The sequence below is a fragment of the Impatiens glandulifera genome, chromosome 1 (assembly GCF_907164915.1).
Source record: "Impatiens glandulifera chromosome 1, dImpGla2.1, whole genome shotgun sequence".
In the NCBI taxonomy this organism is placed as follows: Eukaryota; Viridiplantae; Streptophyta; class Magnoliopsida; order Ericales; family Balsaminaceae; genus Impatiens; species Impatiens glandulifera.
This window is the reverse complement of record NC_061862.1, coordinates 12,438,745-12,451,389: the sequence shown is the minus strand read 5'-3', so window position 1 is coordinate 12,451,389 and position 12,645 is coordinate 12,438,745. Positions and strand designations below refer to the sequence as shown.

Here is a 12,645-nt window from a genome sequence, read left to right as displayed (position 1 = left end):
TCAAAATTATATTCGTTTCGATGCGCAGATTAATTTTTTACATCGTAGTTGATTCTCTTCAAAAACAAATTCTTACATCCTAATTGTTCCATGCATGACAAGGGACCTTATCTTCTCTTCCTCCCGCTCTCGAGAAGACTCAATCATTTAGTTAGAGAGGAAATCAAAAAGGGACGAAGGCCCTACAAACTAGAAGCCACAACATGTATTTTATTTTTTCCATCTTAATAACTAGTTAGTTTGAGAAAGAAAAATCAACAAATGTCATTGTGTGCAAACTGCTAAAGTACACAACAAAAACTACATTATTTTCCCTCCGGTCGCCGGCGTACGCAAAGAGAGGAAAAATGGTACAAAAAAATTTGGACCATTTCTCGATTTGTGCGTGTCATCCTTGCGCAGGGGCCATGCTAATCTTCTCTGTATCGTTCCAATTTTATCGGATGTCCCCGAAGGGACATAAGCTTCTCTCACTCTGCTTCTTAAAAAGACTCCATTCTTGAGTTAGAGGATCGATGTGGGATCAAATTTAGAAAATGAATGGACAGCTGCTATTTTTGTGATCGACTTTTAGAGTGTTTTTCGAGAAAAGCATGTTTCTATATAGAGAATGAGGATCGTAAAAAGTATGGCCTCGATTTATAGGGTTTTTCTTTTGAGGGAATATTGATTTTATGAGAGAAAAAGAATGGGGAGCTACCCCTTATGTCATGTTGATAAGGTGTCCAATGGCGGAGCTAGGATTTAAAATCTAGTCGGACTAAGTTTTTCTATAAAACCTACTCGGCTAGAATGACAAGGGATCGACCGTCGAACTCAATAACGACGGTATTTCTCCCCCGTCGTTATTGTCATTCGAATGCAAACTATTTCGAGTTACCCGGGCTGTACATAGACCCGCCCTTGAAGGTGTCGATGCCTCTATTAATATAAGTAACATTCGTCATAATGACTATAACGTAAGCTTATTAAATATCAAATAAGAGTCATATATCTTGTTTGAAAGTACGAGTTATAACCACCCTCGTAATAATAACTTCAATCCAAATTAAAGCGTTTTTAGTTAAAATCAAATATTTTAAATAAAACTTTTTTTATTGAAGTTAAAATCATTGTAATAGTTTGTTATCAAAATTTATATATATAAGTTTCATAAAATAATATACTTAAAAGTATCAAATTCTTTAAAATATTATTGAATTATCCTATTCTTTAAATAAAAGAAGAAAAAAATAATTAGGCACAATAATGACAAAGAAGTGTGTTGTCCCACATTGTTAGATGAAGTGAAAATAGGGATCCGATATTATTATAAGAGGGGAGTTGGTGATTACAAGAAATTACGAAGCCAAGCACCGAACACAAAGCGAACTATTCTTTCGCCTTTTACTAAAGAATACCGTGTGTTCTTTGCAATACGTGGCATACGCCTATTTTTGTTGGGTCCTCTAATCGGAGGCACCGTACAATTGAGTTTAAACTTTGAACTTTTCATATCTACGAAAATTTAATTCATATTAATTATTAATCTATTATTTGAATTGTACTTTACAAAAATTTGTAATAAATAAAAATATTTCACTCCTTATTTCGCATACTCTCCCTTTGAATTGTAATCCTTCAAAATTATATTCGTTTCGATGCGCAGATTAATTTTTTACATCGTAGTTGATTCTCTTCAAAAACAAATTCTTACATCCTAATTGTTCCATGCATGACAAGGGACCTTATCTTCTCTTCCTCCCGCTCTCGAGAAGACTCAATCATTTAGTTAGAGAGGAAATCAAAAAGGGACGAAGGCCCTACAAACTAGAAGCCACAACATGTATTTTATTTTTTCCATCTTAATAACTAGTTAGTTTGAGAAAGAAAAATCGACAAATGTCATTGTGTGCAAACTGCTAAAGTACACAACAAAAAACTACATTATTTTCCCTCCGGTCGCCGGCGTACGCAAAGAGAGGAAAAATGGTACAAAAAAATTTGGACCATTTCTCGATTTGTGCGTGTCATCCTTGCGCAGGGGCCATGCTAATCTTCTCTGTATCGTTCCAATTTTATCGGATGTCCCCGAAGGGACATAAGCTTCTCTCACTCTGCTTCTTAAAAAGACTCCATTCTTGAGTTAGAGGATCGACGTGGGATCAAATTTAGAAAATGAATGGACAGCTGCTATTTTTGTGATCGACTTTTAGAGTGTTTTTCGAGAAAAGCATGTTTCTATATAGAGAATGAGGATCGTAAAAAGTATGGCCTCGATTTATAGGGTTTTTCTTTTGAGGGAATATTGATTTTATGAGAGAAAAAGAATGGGGAGCTACCCCTTATGTCATGTTGATAAGGTGTCCAAGGGCGGAGCTAGGATTTAAAATCTAGTCGGACTAAGTTTTTCTATAAAACCTACTCGGCTAGAATGACAAGGGACCGACCGTCGAACTCAATAACGACGGTATTTCTCCCCCGTCGTTATTGTCATTCGAATGCAAACTATTTAGAGTTACCCGGGCTGTACATAGACCCGCCCTTGAAGGTGTCGATGCCTCTATTAATATAAGTAACATTCGTCATAATGACTATAACGTAAGCTTATTAAATATCAAATAAGAGTCATATATCTTGTTTGAAAGTACGAGTTATAACCACCCTCGTAATAATAACTTCAATCCAAATTAAAGCGTTTTTAGTTAAAATCAAATATTTTAAATAAAACTTTTTTTATTGGAGTTAAAATCATTGTAATAGTTTGTTATCAAAATTTATATATATAAGTTTCATAAAATAATATACTTAAAAGTATCAAATTCTTTAAAATATTATTGAATTATCCTATTCTTTAAATAAAAGAAGAAAAAAATAATTAGGCACAATAATGACAAAGAAGTGTGTTGTCCCACATTGTTAGATGAAGTGAAAATAGGGATCCGATATTATTATAAGAGGGGAGTTGGTGATTACAAGAAATTACGAAGCCAAGCACCGAACACAAAGCGAACTATTCTTTCGCCTTTTACTAAAGAATACCGTGTGTTCTTTGCAATACGTGGCATACGCCTATTTTTGTTGGGTCCTCTAATCGGAGGCACCGTACAATTGAGTTTAAACTTTGAACTTTTCATATCTACGAAAATTTAATTCATATTAATTATTAATCTATTATTTGAATTGTACTTTACAAAAATTTGTAATAAATAAAAATATTTCACTCCTTATTTCGCATACTCTCCCTTTGAATTGTAATCCTTCAAAATTATATTCGTTTCGATGCGCAGATTAATTTTTTACATCGTAGTTGATTCTCTTCAAAAACAAATTCTTACATCCTAATTGTTCCATGCATGACAAGGGACCTTATCTTCTCTTCCTCCCGCTCTCGAGAAGACTCAATCATTTAGTTAGAGAGGAAATCAAAAAGGGACGAAGGCCCTACAAACTAGAAGCCACAACATGTATTTTATTTTTTCCATCTTAATAACTAGTTAGTTTGAGAAAGAAAAATCGACAAATGTCATTGTGTGCAAACTGCTAAAGTACACAACAAAAAACTACATTATTTTCCCTCCGGTCGCCGGCGTACGCAAAGAGAGGAAAAATGGTACAAAAAAATTTGGACCATTTCTCGATTTGTGCGTGTCATCCTTGCGCAGGGGCCATGCTAATCTTCTCTGTATCGTTCCAATTTTATCGGATGTCCCCGAAGGGACATAAGCTTCTCTCACTCTGCTTCTTAAAAAGACTCCATTCTTGAGTTAGAGGATCGATGTGGGATCAAATTTAGAAAATGAATGGACAGCTGCTATTTTTGTGATCGACTTTTAGAGTGTTTTTCGAGAAAAGCATGTTTCTATATAGAGAATGAGGATCGTAAAAAGTATGGCCTCGATTTATAGGGTTTTTCTTTTGAGGGAATATTGATTTTATGAGAGAAAAAGAATGGGAAGCTACCCCTTATGTCATGTTGATAAGGTGTCCAAGGGCGGAGCTAGGATTTAAAATCTAGTCGGACTAAGTTTTTCTATAAAACCTACTCGGTTAGAATGACAAGGGACCGACCGTCGAACTCAATAACGACGGTATTTCTCCCCCGTCGTTATTGTCATTCGAATGCAAACTATTTAGAGTTACCCGGGCTGTACATAGACCCGCCCTTGAAGGTGTCGATGCCTCTATTAATATAAGTAACATTCGTCATAATGACTATAACGTAAGCTTATTAAATATCAAATAAGAGTCATATATCTTGTTTGAAAGTACGAGTTATAACCACCCTCGTAATAATAACTTCAATCCAAATTAAAGCGTTTTTAGTTAAAATCAAATATTTTAAATAAAACTTTTTTTATTGGAGTTAAAATCATTGTAATAGTTTGTTATCAAAATTTATATATATAAGTTTCATAAAATAATATACTTAAAAGTATCAAATTCTTTAAAATATTATTGAATTATCCTATTCTTTAAATAAAAGAAGAAAAAAATAATTAGGCACAATAATGACAAAGAAGTGTGTTGTCCCACATTGTTAGATGAAGTGAAAATAGGGATCCGATATTATTATAAGAGGGGAGTTGGTGATTACAAGAAATTACGAAGCCAAGCACCGAACACAAAGCGAACTATTCTTTCGCCTTTTACTAAAGAATACCGTGTGTTCTTTGCAATACGTGGCATACGCCTATTTTTGTTGGGTCCTCTAATCGGAGGCACCGTACAATTGAGTTTAAACTTTGAACTTTTCATATCTACGAAAATTTAATTCATATTAATTATTAATCTATTATTTGAATTGTACTTTACAAAAATTTGTAATAAATAAAATATTTCACTCCTTATTTCGCATACTCTCCCTTTGAATTGTAATCCTTCAAAATTATATTCGTTTCGATGCGCAGATTAATTTTTTACATCGTAGTTGATTCTCTTCAAAAACAAATTCTTACATCCTAATTGTTCCATGCATGACAAGGGACCTTATCTTCTCTTCCTCCCGCTCTCGAGAAGACTCAATCATTTAGTTAGAGAGGAAATCAAAAAGGGACGAAGGCCCTACAAACTAGAAGCCACAACATGTATTTTATTTTTTCCATCTTAATAACTAGTTAGTTTGAGAAAGAAAAATCGACAAATGTCATTGTGTGCAAACTGCTAAAGTACACAACAAAAAACTACATTATTTTCCCTCCGGTCGCCGGCGTACGCAAAGAGAGGAAAAATGGTACAAAAAAATTTGGACCATTTCTCGATTTGTGCGTGTCATCCTTGCGCAGGGGCCATGCTAATCTTCTCTGTATCGTTCCAATTTTATCGGATGTCCCCGAAGGGACATAAGCTTCTCTCACTCTGCTTCTTAAAAAGACTCCATTCTTGAGTTAGAGGATCGACGTGGGATCAAATTTAGAAAATGAATGGACAGCTGCTATTTTTGTGATCGACTTTTAGAGTGTTTTTCGAGAAAAGCATGTTTCTATATAGAGAATGAGGATCGTAAAAAGTATGGCCTCGATTTATAGGGTTTTTCTTTTGAGGGAATATTGATTTTATGAGAGAAAAAGAATGGGGAGCTACCCCTTATGTCATGTTGATAAGGTGTCCAAGGGCGGAGCTAGGATTTAAAATCTAGTCGGACTAAGTTTTTCTATAAAACCTACTCGGCTAGAATGACAAGGGACCGACCGTCGAACTCAATAACGACGGTATTTCTCCCCCGTCGTTATTGTCATTCGAATGCAAACTATTTCGAGTTACCCGGGCTGTACATAGACCCGCCCTTGAAGGTGTCGATGCCTCTATTAATATAAGTAACATTCGTCATAATGACTATAACGTAAGCTTATTAAATATCAAATAAGAGTCATATATCTTGTTTGAAAGTACGAGTTATAACCACCCTCGTAATAATAACTTCAATCCAAATTAAAGCGTTTTTAGTTAAAATCAAATATTTTAAATAAAACTTTTTTTATTGGAGTTAAAATCATTGTAATAGTTTGTTATCAAAATTTATATATATAAGTTTCATAAAATAATATACTTAAAAGTATCAAATTCTTTAAAATATTATTGAATTATCCTATTCTTTAAATAAAAGAAGAAAAAAATAATTAGGCACAATAATGACAAAGAAGTGTGTTGTCCCACATTGTTAGATGAAGTGAAAATAGGGATCCGATATTATTATAAGAGGGGAGTTGGTGATTACAAGAAATTACGAAGCCAAGCACCGAACACAAAGCGAACTATTCTTTCGCCTTTTACTAAAGAATACCGTGTGTTCTTTGCAATACGTGGCATACGCCTATTTTTGTTGGGTCCTCTAATCGGAGGCACCGTACAATTGAGTTTAAACTTTGAACTTTTCATATCTACGAAAATTTAATTCATATTAATTATTAATCTATTATTTGAATTGTACTTTACAAAAATTTGTAATAAATAAAAATATTTCACTCCTTATTTCGCATACTCTCCCTTTGAATTGTAATCCTTCAAAATTATATTCGTTTCGATGCGCAGATTAATTTTTTACATCGTAGTTGATTCTCTTCAAAAACAAATTCTTACATCCTAATTGTTCCATGCATGACAAGGGACCTTATCTTCTCTTCCTCCCGCTCTCGAGAAGACTCAATCATTTAGTTAGAGAGGAAATCAAAAAGGGACGAAGGCCCTACAAACTAGAAGCCACAACATGTATTTTATTTTTTCCATCTTAATAACTAGTTAGTTTGAGAAAGAAAAATCGACAAATGTCATTGTGTGCAAACTGCTAAAGTACACAACAAAAAACTACATTATTTTCCCTCCGGTCGCCGGCGTACGCAAAGAGAGGAAAAATGGTACAAAAAAATTTGGACCATTTCTCGATTTGTGCGTGTCATCCTTGCGCAGGGGCCATGCTAATCTTCTCTGTATCGTTCCAATTTTATCGGATGTCCCCGAAGGGACATAAGCTTCTCTCACTCTGCTTCTTAAAAAGACTCCATTCTTGAGTTAGAGGATCGATGTGGGATCAAATTTAGAAAATGAATGGACAGCTGCTATTTTTGTGATCGACTTTTAGAGTGTTTTTCGAGAAAAGCATGTTTCTATATAGAGAATGAGGATCGTAAAAAGTATGGCCTCGATTTATAGGGTTTTTCTTTTGAGGGAATATTGATTTTATGAGAGAAAAAGAATGGGGAGCTACCCCTTATGTCATGTTGATAAGGTGTCCAAGGGCGGAGCTAGGATTTAAAATCTAGTCGGACTAAGTTTTTCTATAAAACCTACTCGGTTAGAATGACAAGGGACCGACCGTCGAACTCAATAACGACGGTATTTCTCCCCCGTCGTTATTGTCATTCGAATGCAAACTATTTAGAGTTACCCGGGCTGTACATAGACCCGCCCTTGAAGGTGTCGATGCCTCTATTAATATAAGTAACATTCGTCATAATGACTATAACGTAAGCTTATTAAATATCAAATAAGAGTCATATATCTTGTTTGAAAGTACGAGTTATAACCACCCTCGTAATAATAACTTCAATCCAAATTAAAGCGTTTTTAGTTAAAATCAAATATTTTAAATAAAACTTTTTTTATTGGAGTTAAAATCATTGTAATAGTTTGTTATCAAAATTTATATATATAAGTTTCATAAAATAATATACTTAAAAGTATCAAATTCTTTAAAATATTATTGAATTATCCTATTCTTTAAATAAAAGAAGAAAAAAATAATTAGGCACAATAATGACAAAGAAGTGTGTTGTCCCACATTGTTAGATGAAGTGAAAATAGGGATCCGATATTATTATAAGAGGGGAGTTGGTGATTACAAGAAATTACGAAGCCAAGCACCGAACACAAAGCGAACTATTCTTTCGCCTTTTACTAAAGAATACCGTGTGTTCTTTGCAATACGTGGCATACGCCTATTTTTGTTGGGTCCTCTAATCGGAGGCACCGTACAATTGAGTTTAAACTTTGAACTTTTCATATCTACGAAAATTTAATTCATATTAATTATTAATCTATTATTTGAATTGTACTTTACAAAAATTTGTAATAAATAAAAATATTTCACTCCTTATTTCGCATACTCTCCCTTTGAATTGTAATCCTTCAAAATTATATTCGTTTCGATGCGCAGATTAATTTTTTACATCGTAGTTGATTCTCTTCAAAAACAAATTCTTACATCCTAATTGTTCCATGCATGACAAGGGACCTTATCTTCTCTTCCTCCCGCTCTCGAGAAGACTCAATCATTTAGTTAGAGAGGAAATCAAAAAGGGACGAAGGCCCTACAAACTAGAAGCCACAACATGTATTTTATTTTTTCCATCTTAATAACTAGTTAGTTTGAGAAAGAAAAATCAACAAATGTCATTGTGTGCAAACTGCTAAAGTACACAACAAAAAACTACATTATTTTCCCTCCGGTCGCCGGCGTACGCAAAGAGAGGAAAAATGGTACAAAAAAATTTGGACCATTTCTCGATTTGTGCGTGTCATCCTTGCGCAGGGGCCATGCTAATCTTCTCTGTATCGTTCCAATTTTATCGGATGTCCCCGAAGGGACATAAGCTTCTCTCACTCTGCTTCTTAAAAAGACTCCATTCTTGAGTTAGAGGATCGATGTGGGATCAAATTTAGAAAATGAATGGACAGCTGCTATTTTTGTGATCGACTTTTAGAGTGTTTTTCGAGAAAAGCATGTTTCTATATAGAGAATGAGGATCGTAAAAAGTATGGCCTCGATTTATAGGGTTTTTCTTTTGAGGGAATATTGATTTTATGAGAGAAAAAGAATGGGGAGCTACCCCTTATGTCATGTTGATAAGGTGTCCAAGGGCGGAGCTAGGATTTAAAATCTAGTCGGACTAAGTTTTTCTATAAAACCTACTCGGCTAGAATGACAAGGGACCGACCGTCGAACTCAATAACGACGGTATTTCTCCCCCGTCGTTATTGTCATTCGAATGCAAACTATTTCGAGTTACCCGGGCTGTACATAGACCCGCCCTTGAAGGTGTCGATGCCTCTATTAATATAAGTAACATTCGTCATAATGACTATAACGTAAGCTTATTAAATATCAAATAAGAGTCATATATCTTGTTTGAAAGTACGAGTTATAACCACCCTCGTAATAATAACTTCAATCCAAATTAAAGCGTTTTTAGTTAAAATCAAATATTTTAAATAAAACTTTTTTTATTGGAGTTAAAATCATTGTAATAGTTTGTTATCAAAATTTATATATATAAGTTTCATAAAATAATATACTTAAAAGTATCAAATTCTTTAAAATATTATTGAATTATCCTATTCTTTAAATAAAAGAAGAAAAAAATAATTAGGCACAATAATGACAAAGAAGTGTGTTGTCCCACATTGTTAGATGAAGTGAAAATAGGGATCCGATATTATTATAAGAGGGGAGTTGGTGATTACAAGAAATTACGAAGCCAAGCACCGAACACAAAGCGAACTATTCTTTCGCCTTTTACTAAAGAATACCGTGTGTTCTTTGCAATACGTGGCATACGCCTATTTTTGTTGGGTCCTCTAATCGGAGGCACCGTACAATTGAGTTTAAACTTTGAACTTTTCATATCTACGAAAATTTAATTCATATTAATTATTAATCTATTATTTGAATTGTACTTTACAAAAATTTGTAATAAATAAAAATATTTCACTCCTTATTTCGCATACTCTCCCTTTGAATTGTAATCCTTCAAAATTATATTCGTTTCGATGCGCAGATTAATTTTTTACATCGTAGTTGATTCTCTTCAAAAACAAATTCTTACATCCTAATTGTTCCATGCATGACAAGGGACCTTATCTTCTCTTCCTCCCGCTCTCGAGAAGACTCAATCATTTAGTTAGAGAGGAAATCAAAAAGGGACGAAGGCCCTACAAACTAGAAGCCACAACATGTATTTTATTTTTTCCATCTTAATAACTAGTTAGTTTGAGAAAGAAAAATCGACAAATGTCATTGTGTGCAAACTGCTAAAGTACACAACAAAAAACTACATTATTTTCCCTCCGGTCGCCGGCGTACGCAAAGAGAGGAAAAATGGTACAAAAAAATTTGGACCATTTCTCGATTTGTGCGTGTCATCCTTGCGCAGGGGCCATGCTAATCTTCTCTGTATCGTTCCAATTTTATCGGATGTCCCCGAAGGGACATAAGCTTCTCTCACTCTGCTTCTTAAAAAGACTCCATTCTTGAGTTAGAGGATCGATGTGGGATCAAATTTAGAAAATGAATGGACAGCTGCTATTTTTGTGATCGACTTTTAGAGTGTTTTTCGAGAAAAGCATGTTTCTATATAGAGAATGAGGATCGTAAAAAGTATGGCCTCGATTTATAGGGTTTTTCTTTTGAGGGAATATTGATTTTATGAGAGAAAAAGAATGGGGAGCTACCCCTTATGTCATGTTGATAAGGTGTCCAAGGGCGGAGCTAGGATTTAAAATCTAGTCGGACTAAGTTTTTCTATAAAACCTACTCGGCTAGAATGACAAGGGACCGACCGTCGAACTCAATAACGACGGTATTTCTCCCCCGTCGTTATTGTCATTCGAATGCAAACTATTTAGAGTTACCCGGGCTGTACATAGACCCGCCCTTGAAGGTGTCGATGCCTCTATTAATATAAGTAACATTCGTCATAATGACTATAACGTAAGCTTATTAAATATCAAATAAGAGTCATATATCTTGTTTGAAAGTACGAGTTATAACCACCCTCGTAATAATAACTTCAATCCAAATTAAAGCGTTTTTAGTTAAAATCAAATATTTTAAATAAAACTTTTTTTATTGGAGTTAAAATCATTGTAATAGTTTGTTATCAAAATTTATATATATAAGTTTCATAAAATAATATACTTAAAAGTATCAAATTCTTTAAAATATTATTGAATTATCCTATTCTTTAAATAAAAGAAGAAAAAAATAATTAGGCACAATAATGACAAAGAAGTGTGTTGTCCCACATTGTTAGATGAAGTGAAAATAGGGATCCGATATTATTATAAGAGGGGAGTTGGTGATTACAAGAAATTACGAAGCCAAGCACCGAACACAAAGCGAACTATTCTTTCGCCTTTTACTAAAGAATACCGTGTGTTCTTTGCAATACGTGGCATACGCCTATTTTTGTTGGGTCCTCTAATCGGAGGCACCGTACAATTGAGTTTAAACTTTGAACTTTTCATATCTACGAAAATTTAATTCATATTAATTATTAATCTATTATTTGAATTGTACTTTACAAAAATTTGTAATAAATAAAAATATTTCACTCCTTATTTCGCATACTCTCCCTTTGAATTGTAATCCTTCAAAATTATATTCGTTTCGATGCGCAGATTAATTTTTTACATCGTAGTTGATTCTCTTCAAAAACAAATTCTTACATCCTAATTGTTCCATGCATGACAAGGGACCTTATCTTCTCTTCCTCCCGCTCTCGAGAAGACTCAATCATTTAGTTAGAGAGGAAATCAAAAAGGGACGAAGGCCCTACAAACTAGAAGCCACAACATGTATTTTATTTTTTCCATCTTAATAACTAGTTAGTTTGAGAAAGAAAAATCGACAAATGTCATTGTGTGCAAACTGCTAAAGTACACAACAAAAAACTACATTATTTTCCCTCCGGTCGCCGGCGTACGCAAAGAGAGGAAAAATGGTACAAAAAAATTTGGACCATTTCTCGATTTGTGCGTGTCATCCTTGCGCAGGGGCCATGCTAATCTTCTCTGTATCGTTCCAATTTTATCGGATGTCCCCGAAGGGACATAAGCTTCTCTCACTCTGCTTCTTAAAAAGACTCCATTCTTGAGTTAGAGGATCGACGTGGGATCAAATTTAGAAAATGAATGGACAGCTGCTATTTTTGTGATCGACTTTTAGAGTGTTTTTCGAGAAAAGCATGTTTCTATATAGAGAATGAGGATCGTAAAAAGTATGGCCTCGATTTATAGGGTTTTTCTTTTGAGGGAATATTGATTTTATGAGAGAAAAAGAATGGGGAGCTACCCCTTATGTCATGTTGATAAGGTGTCCAAGGGCGGAGCTAGGATTTAAAATCTAGTCGGACTAAGTTTTTCTATAAAACCTACTCGGCTAGAATGACAAGGGACCGACCGTCGAACTCAATAACGACGGTATTTCTCCCCCGTCGTTATTGTCATTCGAATGCAAACTATTTAGAGTTACCCGGGCTGTACATAGACCCGCCCTTGAAGGTGTCGATGCCTCTATTAATATAAGTAACATTCGTCATAATGACTATAACGTAAGCTTATTAAATATCAAATAAGAGTCATATATCTTGTTTGAAAGTACGAGTTATAACCACCCTCGTAATAATAACTTCAATCCAAATTAAAGCGTTTTTAGTTAAAATCAAATATTTTAAATAAAACTTTTTTTATTGGAGTTAAAATCATTGTAATAGTTTGTTATCAAAATTTATATATATAAGTTTCATAAAATAATATACTTAAAAGTATCAAATTCTTTAAAATATTATTGAATTATCCTATTCTTTAAATAAAAGAAGAAAAAAATAATTAGGCACAATAATGACAAAGAAGTGTGTTGTCCCACATTGTTAGATGAAGTGAAAATAGGGA

General features: G+C 34.0%; 15 non-coding genes across 15 annotated transcripts; 7 read left to right on the top strand and 8 right to left on the bottom strand.

Annotated features, from left to right (window-relative positions):
• Positions 1 to 356: 356 nt before the first annotated feature.
• Positions 357 to 459, bottom strand: LOC124922992. The gene has a single exon (XR_007098035.1). It is a non-coding gene; the product is annotated as a U6 spliceosomal RNA (small nuclear RNA).
• Positions 460 to 1,345: 886 nt separating this feature from the next.
• On the top strand, positions 1,346 to 1,462 carry LOC124922887. The gene has a single exon (XR_007097937.1). It is a non-coding gene; the product is annotated as a U5 spliceosomal RNA (small nuclear RNA).
• Positions 1,463 to 1,977: 515 nt separating this feature from the next.
• Positions 1,978 to 2,080, bottom strand: LOC124922991. Its single transcript, XR_007098034.1, has one exon. It is a non-coding gene; the product is annotated as a U6 spliceosomal RNA (small nuclear RNA).
• An 886-nt stretch (positions 2,081 to 2,966) lies between these two features.
• On the top strand, positions 2,967 to 3,083 carry LOC124922886. The gene has a single exon (XR_007097936.1). It is a non-coding gene; the product is annotated as a U5 spliceosomal RNA (small nuclear RNA).
• A 515-nt stretch (positions 3,084 to 3,598) lies between these two features.
• On the bottom strand, positions 3,599 to 3,701 carry LOC124922990. The gene has a single exon (XR_007098033.1). It is a non-coding gene; the product is annotated as a U6 spliceosomal RNA (small nuclear RNA).
• Positions 3,702 to 4,587: 886 nt separating this feature from the next.
• Positions 4,588 to 4,704, top strand: LOC124922883. The gene has a single exon (XR_007097934.1). It is a non-coding gene; the product is annotated as a U5 spliceosomal RNA (small nuclear RNA).
• A 514-nt stretch (positions 4,705 to 5,218) lies between these two features.
• LOC124922988 lies at positions 5,219 to 5,321 on the bottom strand. The gene has a single exon (XR_007098031.1). It is a non-coding gene; the product is annotated as a U6 spliceosomal RNA (small nuclear RNA).
• Positions 5,322 to 6,207: 886 nt separating this feature from the next.
• Positions 6,208 to 6,324, top strand: LOC124922882. Its single transcript, XR_007097933.1, has one exon. It is a non-coding gene; the product is annotated as a U5 spliceosomal RNA (small nuclear RNA).
• Positions 6,325 to 6,839: 515 nt separating this feature from the next.
• On the bottom strand, positions 6,840 to 6,942 carry LOC124922987. The gene has a single exon (XR_007098030.1). It is a non-coding gene; the product is annotated as a U6 spliceosomal RNA (small nuclear RNA).
• Positions 6,943 to 7,828: 886 nt separating this feature from the next.
• Positions 7,829 to 7,945, top strand: LOC124922881. The gene has a single exon (XR_007097932.1). It is a non-coding gene; the product is annotated as a U5 spliceosomal RNA (small nuclear RNA).
• A 515-nt stretch (positions 7,946 to 8,460) lies between these two features.
• LOC124922986 lies at positions 8,461 to 8,563 on the bottom strand. The gene has a single exon (XR_007098029.1). It is a non-coding gene; the product is annotated as a U6 spliceosomal RNA (small nuclear RNA).
• Positions 8,564 to 9,449: 886 nt separating this feature from the next.
• LOC124922880 lies at positions 9,450 to 9,566 on the top strand. Its single transcript, XR_007097931.1, has one exon. It is a non-coding gene; the product is annotated as a U5 spliceosomal RNA (small nuclear RNA).
• Positions 9,567 to 10,081: 515 nt separating this feature from the next.
• On the bottom strand, positions 10,082 to 10,184 carry LOC124922985. Its single transcript, XR_007098028.1, has one exon. It is a non-coding gene; the product is annotated as a U6 spliceosomal RNA (small nuclear RNA).
• Positions 10,185 to 11,070: 886 nt separating this feature from the next.
• Positions 11,071 to 11,187, top strand: LOC124922879. The gene has a single exon (XR_007097930.1). It is a non-coding gene; the product is annotated as a U5 spliceosomal RNA (small nuclear RNA).
• A 515-nt stretch (positions 11,188 to 11,702) lies between these two features.
• LOC124922984 lies at positions 11,703 to 11,805 on the bottom strand. The gene has a single exon (XR_007098027.1). It is a non-coding gene; the product is annotated as a U6 spliceosomal RNA (small nuclear RNA).
• Between the last annotated feature and the right edge of the window lie 840 nt (positions 11,806 to 12,645).